We start from the raw sequence: 7,920 nt of genomic DNA on the forward strand, positions 1-7,920 counted from the left end.
TAAGTGAGAGATTCAGTTGAGTCTGTCGTGAAAAACAAATTGATTTGCAAATGAGTGTATTTCTCGAAAACAGTCCAATTTGTGTTCAAGTAGAACATAAGGTTGACGGAAACTCAGGGACTGTGCCTACCTGGTGAGCTTCAAGAATGACGAAATCGGTCGTGGGCTGTTGAATAGATCTCAGCAACCTTGTGAGTAGTTTCCTTTATGAGAATATAGTTAACTTTCAGGTGCTGACACAGCAAAATTCAAAGGAATTATATCTAAGTGTATTTCAAAGTGTCTCTGTTGTCGTTGAGTGTTTTTTCTTGAAATGTTGTTACAAAGGGGATGTGAAGAAAAGGCCGAATTCTTCGGTCTAGAACTAAGTGGAACATTTCTTCTCGGTCCAATTCAAGTTACAGTGAATCAATTGATATTATACGAGATGTTAAGAGAAATGGGTGACAATTCTCTTATGAACAATTTGGAAAGGACATGTTTACACCAAGAACCTTGCACAATAAGCTTAATGCTTCAATGTTAAATGTAGGAGCTGAGCATATTTGGTTGTTCACAGCCGAGTACCACCTACATTTAACTAACGGGGAAATAGTATATGATGAATGGCCGCCATCAGGGTTATTGTCGGCACTGGCGCCAAAGCTGCACTACTCGTAAAAAAAGAATAAACAAACCCTAACTCCTTCTGTCACAGTGTGACTAATGTCCTCCGATTTATGCCTATTTAGATCACGTAGTGAAATGTCACTGAACCCTCAGACAAGAAAACCAATTTTGGTTATTTTGAAACGGAAATTAAGTTGAAATTTAAGGTTAAACTAACTTGAAATATTCAAGGGATTGTTGAACACTAATGACCTTAATGGCTATCGGTTTTGGTGTGATGAATCGCCACATGCTACGTTTACCTGTGCATGCCTCGAAATGTCTTCAGGTCCTGCTGATCTACCTAGAAGTCACCTTTAATGACCAAGAAAGTTGGGCATTTCAATGGTTCACTTGGCACACGCGTTTAAAATACTTTCGAGTATAAAAGAAGGTCTATCGGTTCTGGAACATAATTCGGAGCAGGACTTCTTTAAAACGCATTGCAATCACACCACGAGACCAAGTGTTTCAACTGTTCTGAATAGATATCTCTTTTTGAGATTTACGCATCCTTTAAGACAAAAGGAAATTACCCTATCCTCTTCAATAAGTACACTTATTTGCCTACCGATTTAGATGACACGGGAAACCCAACTTAATGTGAGCTGAAAAACTCGTGCACAATGTCCTCCAACTAAACGTGCTGCACCCAACCACCCTGTTTCACTTGCAACGACATTCGAGATTTCGGGACATATGTGGACGGGACTTCGCTCACCTGATGAACATTAAGGATAGCAAGACAACTCGTGGGCCGTTGGGAAGCTTTTAGCAACCTTATGTGTAGTGCGTTGAGACAACACTCTATCGCCCTTTGTGATGGTGGTCGGTGCGCTTTATAAAAACAATTTCAACCGGCGTTATTTCTAGTCTGGTCAATGAAGGTGTTCCTAGGTGCAAGTGTAGTTATGTACAGATGGAATTATTATACACATCCCGGTGTGTCCCATGGATGGATTATGAAGACAACGTTAAAACACGCTCTTTCTGTCTTGTACTCAAGCCTTAAATATAATTTCATCGTTAAAAGCCAGATAAACCTATTCATATTTTTTAAGTTACAAAAATAGAATTATTATGCTGCCTTGGGTGATTGATTACTAGATATAGACGCCCGCTGTTTTCAGTGGTTATAAATAATCTATTACGGACTTCATGAGCTCATAAGATGAACGCTCTGAATAATGGAGCTATGAATAAGACGGCAATTATTGCACGTTATCTGTTTAAGGTAAGAGTTGGTTTCGCCAAGTAATCTTTTCAGCGTGAGAGAATATGTGGGTTATATATATATATATATATATATATATATATATATATATATATATATATATATATATATATATATATATATATATATATATATATATATATATATATATATATATATATATATATATATATATATATATATATATATATAACGCTTTTTACCCCTTCAATTTCTCATCGAGTACGGTTAACAACCGCCACATTAGAGGGGAGCTGAACAACAGTTTTATTTAGTTGTTCAAAGTGCCTCATAGTTTCGCGGTATAATAGGGTGTTGTGGTGTGTTCATTTGTCGCATACAGTTAAATGCATTTCTTCAAGTTAGTTCCATACTATTTTAACTTCTTCTGCAGTATCAAACATCTTTCCAGTTAAAATTCTGGTCCACCATGATTCGCCTTCTGCTCCTGACCTATCGTCCCTGCACATACTGATTAGCGTTTTTATAGAACAGCAGATTGCATGAAGTAAGATACTTTTAAACTGACTCAGGCGCTCTTCTCTAAGTGATTAAGATTATTTGACCTTGTGTGCTTACTTTTTCGCGCATGTTTGGTGTGCCAGTTTTTGTTACCGCACGGTTAGTTGTTGAACGTAATTTGATAACCAAGCAGCCTTGTTTGAAGTTCACCAGAATATCGCTCACTCACACTTCTGGGCATTCAGCTAAATACTAGTACCTACGATGGCGTCCAGGTTAAGGTCATGACATGTGGGCAAACTTCCTATTTGACAATTTCAATTACCAAACGTTCTAGGCTAGGTATTGCTCTGTGAACATAGCACCAATGAGTAAATCAATATGTCTTCTCGCCAGTATTAACTAACCCTGCATTTGGGCAGGAGGCGCACGAAAATGCACACTGGATGCAAATTTGTCTGCTTTAACAGACCAGACCGCATTCTAAATCCAACCAGTATAAATGATTAGCTGATTGTGGTTTTGAGTATATACGATGCAGAATATCCTTCTAAATATGACGATTTCCCCCCGAATTCAGCAAATTTTACCACATAGTAAATGGACATGCTCCATCATCCTTGTGGCATAGTATATGCAGCGCTTGATGGCCACGTATTTCCACTTTTTTTTACTTAACAGACACTAGCGGATGAAGTTCACCCTGTTGATGGATAACCATTCATTGTGAACAGCAATCACTCGTTGATAAAAACCAAGCCACATTTTAGTATACAAACCTAACAACCTAAAGATAGTATTCCGGCTGTTACTCAGGACGCCAAATCGCACATGATGTACTTCAAACTGGTGCACGTCAGAATTACTATTACGAGCCTTGACATCAAAGAAGAACAGAGAGCATCCAATCCTCGTGAATCCCAACACTCGATCACAAATCTCATGTGGAACCCCGAATGGATTGAACCATGAAACTATGCTAGAATACAACTAATATGATGCACCATGATGCGAAACGATCGACGCATTTAGTATCTCATTTCAAGTAGGAAATTCTGATGTAGATGTTACTCTTTGCAGCCAGAACTAGCGCAGTATCTCCTAACCATTGGAAGTACGAGATAAGCCAACTAGAGATGCTAACCAAAAAGCTGCTTAGCTTTAAAAGACGGTTTTGGAGATTTAACCTTTACGTACTAACAGCATTACGATGACCCCGAAAATTCAATTACATGTTGAAAATCTCTCGCATATTCTTGCGCCGACATTAAGTCCAGAGCCATGCCTAAAATTCGAAGGAACCCATGGAACAAATAAAAAAACCGGAGCAAGTGAGTTATTAGAATCATCGTCAGTGTGGTCAGCTTTCTAACACGACTGATTGGGTTGTAAACATTATTGAATTTTTAGAGGAGTTGAAAATGGTAAACATTTTAGAGACCACTAGATCACGGGTAAAATCATGCTATTGCTGCGGCATCATTATTTGAAACGAGCCACAACCTCTGACAGTGAACTGATCCTCAATCAAAATTCTGTCATGTAACGCCGCTAAAGCTTCCAAAGCGCTCCGTGACTTTTATCATTCCGGAGAAGAAAGTGAACAGAATGGATCGCAACCTCTCAGTTCTCTCCTAAAGGGGTCTCTGGACTTAATTTCTTCTAAGTGAAAGAAAGCTCTGTTCTTTATTCCTCTTAGGTTTCAGTGAGCGTGCACCGATTTGATATAAAGAACTTTACGCTGTTTTTTTTGTGTCCGCACAGGGCATGAGCCTGACAGCTGCCTTGAGGCCATAAAATTTGTAACCGAGGCATAAAGATAAATTTTCCATCTTCAGTTTACAACATTACCAAAAACTTTACCAACCATCCACACGGCAAAACTACCTTCTACCAAAGAACAAGAACACAGAAATTCCATCATCAGCACTTGCGATTACGTTGGGGCGCAAACGTCTACGCAGTTTTTCCTAATATAAAACCTTAAAAATGAAAATCACATCGGCTTGTCGGTTTGAGTGAAACCGATCGGTTAACTGCTAACGACAGTGTTCTAGTAATTCTGGACCAAAATAATGCTTCCCTCATTTATTTTCATTTAATTAGAAGCAAAAGCAACCTTGTGTCTTGCTGAGTGACAGGTTTTTAAGATAGCTATCTTTCATAATAAAACTTTAGAAAAGTTGACAGTGGTAATGATTACTAGAAGTTACATTACATTTGGGGTCGGTTTATGAGTTATGAACTATAGCAATTTATGACATCCATTCACAAAGAAGACTGGATGCGCGCCTAAGTCGTATATGGCATTGTATGTGATCACTATTACAGAGCAAAGTAGTTTTCCCTAGAAGAGGAATCAATGATTTTCTGGTTGAAAGATCTTAAATACCTACACTTGGATTATCAATCTGTGCTGAAAAGCCAAAGAACAGTTGTTGTTCCCTTACTTGGCATCGTCATTAGTATGGATCTCACGAATCTCCAGGGAAAGCCTAATCCGCAATCATCCAGAGAGCAGTCTGTAATCTGTCTTTCAGATACGGTTGACCGATTAGCGATGTGGTCAATTTTTGCTTAGACAGGATTGGGTGCCTCTAGTTCTTTATGCCATGTGATCTAGTGTTACCTGGATCCTCGAATGACTTCTCTGATAGGTCTATGTTTGTTGTCAGGCAAAAACCGACCCCAATAGAATAATTTTGGCAAAATGTGAAGCGCATATTGACCCTCCTGTTATAGTGAAATTCCCACCGAATTTAACTCGTTTGATAGTATTCCCATTCCAGATGCTCGATAGCGGCTTGTTTGTAACCGTATGATAGTAGACTTCATACAACGACTATATAACTCCACGACAGCCATCCTTCATTTCAATTGCGACCAAACTAAAGGGTGACACAGTGCCAGACCAAATATCATTACTTTTTTGTGAAAGTGTTAGTAACTTTCTCAGCCTTACTAATACTACCTTACTTTTGTGCGCACTTGTCATCGAAGAGATTCACATGACAAGGTATCTGCGGTGTTGTGGTTTTTTAAATGCTGGAAGTGGCTGAAAATTACCATAGACTGCAACAGGGTAATAAAAATTAAGTAGTTTTACGTCTTCGGTTGAAGTGTTTTTGAGTGTCAGTAGGAGTATTCTGCTTCTATCTGGTTAATCTATGAGGTTTTCCTGGGGGTTGTCGTCATCTCAGACTAAGTGTATAAGGCGCACAAAAAACGTTAGACGATGTCTATATCCTTTGTAACCATGCAATGGTAGCCCCCCCTGGTATGAGTTTGATGTAAAAAAAATGTAGCCAAATGTTCTAATTTCCTTTTATGTTACACAAACTTTCACCAACATTACATTAGCCGACGGTAGAATCGCCAACTCAGGAAAAGAAATCCAGTGTAGTTAGTACAAGCTGCTATCATATAAAATCTTTGCGTAATACAAGAGAAGCCGTTTTGTTAAAACTGAGGCTAAACGAAATGTTATTATGCTTATAAAGAATGAAGTAAATATATTACACGGCAGTGTGACCTGAAAATAGTGAACGATGCCGCGGTTCAATAATGCGACCGCGCTGTTTCATATGTACAACTGAGTTGGTTTTTTATTTGCCACTCAGGGGTTCCCTGAGACATCTGACAAGTTTTCAAGGATGTTAGCACTTTGAAAAATATCTCGTTTTTACGTCTGCTAAAAATTGGGTCATAACTCTCTGTTGCTTTGCCATTGGAAGAGATAGAAGCCCAAAATTGGGCGCGAAACAGTATGTACATCAAGCAGACTTTGAGTGTCCAAGTTCATAAAAGACTTGCTGTATCAGCGTACACATTCGGAATACATTGTTATTTAAGATCCATAGCTCGTCTGTAACTCCGTATTCTCAAGTGGATGACTAGACAACGTCAGCAGCAAACAGCAAATATTTTCTGTTACGTTTAGTGTGCCAAAACGAATCAAGAGCATACAGCTTAGAAAGCCAGCTGCATGACTCAGCATTACGGACAGACAAAGCAGTGATGAAACCCTATTCTTACCCGCCACACGACCGTGGGGATGAATGATCGACAAGAAGAAAGGGGAACAGCGCAATCGAATCACGAAAAACCTTGGATTTCTACGGAAAACAACCAGGAACAAGGTATCTAGACATTAGAACAGCAACTAGATAAATACATCTAGACGTCACGCTGAATTAAGGCGCCATCAGAGAAGTTGATCTAACCTTCTCTGCGAATCATACTCGACAAATACCTATTACCTAACTTCAGATAGGCAGTCCGAAGAGGAACTGACATTATTCTGTCCTTTGAGATCTGTAGGATTCCTAATCACGTGCGAATAAAATCACGCAAACTCTACCTGGGGAGACTCGGAGATGCTGCAATACACAATCCGGCGGTAGGTGCTCTCGTTTTGCGTTACCAAGTCATGGTCTAGCTTCCTCTCGCCAACAAGGGTTTAAGGTTGAAAAAAAATTGGTTTGACATACAAAATGTATGTCCAAATTTGATAAGTTTCAACTAACTCCCTGGTGATCTCGCTTCGACATCAAGCTACCGCTTAGGCAACATTTCATTGAAAGCACGCTGCAGCTAGTTAGCAAATGCAATACCGTGAAGACAATAAAGATCAAACGTGGGAATTCCCACCACAAAGAAATACCGCCTTTACAGTTGCCTCATATGAACAGCTCTTTAGTCAGTGAGTTTTCGTTTCCGGCTACACAACTGATGCGAGTTTATAAATGTCGTCCGTGCCTCAAATATATGTGCGGCGAAACTGCTTTCGGGGTAATCGCGAAAACGTTTTCAGCTAATTTTGAAAATCTCGAGGCGCTGGGCTACTTAGAGCGTAGTTGCCTACCAGCACATTATTTGGTAAAAAAAACTTATCCACCCTGGTCGCCAGAAGTGCATATAAGCCGCTTTCCCCGTAACCCAACAATCTAAGCCCAGTAGATTCTCCTATTGATCATTCCACACAGCTTACCGCGCACTTTCCCATCGTACTGTCTAAATGATTTCGGTCACGCAAAATCAGACTGCAACTTAATGGCACACCATGCTTAGTTCCATCGGGTTAGCAGTGTTGATGTCACACATTGTGAATGCCTCAGTGCAAACCACTAACCAATTGGCAAATCGAACCCTACCTCATCTCCATGTGCTTCGATATAGCTGCTAGTCGGTTTGATAACATTCTTTTCCAGCGGAGATCATAATCCTCCATGGTCCATCGCAGATCACGGAAAGGGTTCAAAGCCAAGGTAGCAGCAATCCAAACCGTGCGCTAGTTTGGGTGACATCTGAACCATAATATAGGGTCTGTTCAAAGCCCTGCCGTTTCGCATGCGTAGATATGGAGTTGCCAAAAGATCCAGATTGACGCCGAGCGCGCCTTCAAACGCAGCGAGTGTGAAACCCGCATGCCGTGATCTTGTGTCCAAACGGATTCCACAGGCAATCTCTATTTTACAGAGTAGTTCGCTATCCAACAGAGAAATATTTACCCTATTGAAGCAACCTTTGGCAGTCAGAGTGGTTGAACATTAGAATTACCTACAGATCTTTCTGCA

This window comes from Opisthorchis viverrini (assembly GCF_000715545.1).
Source record: "Opisthorchis viverrini unplaced genomic scaffold opera_v5_27, whole genome shotgun sequence".
In the NCBI taxonomy this organism is placed as follows: Eukaryota; Metazoa; Platyhelminthes; class Trematoda; order Opisthorchiida; family Opisthorchiidae; genus Opisthorchis; species Opisthorchis viverrini.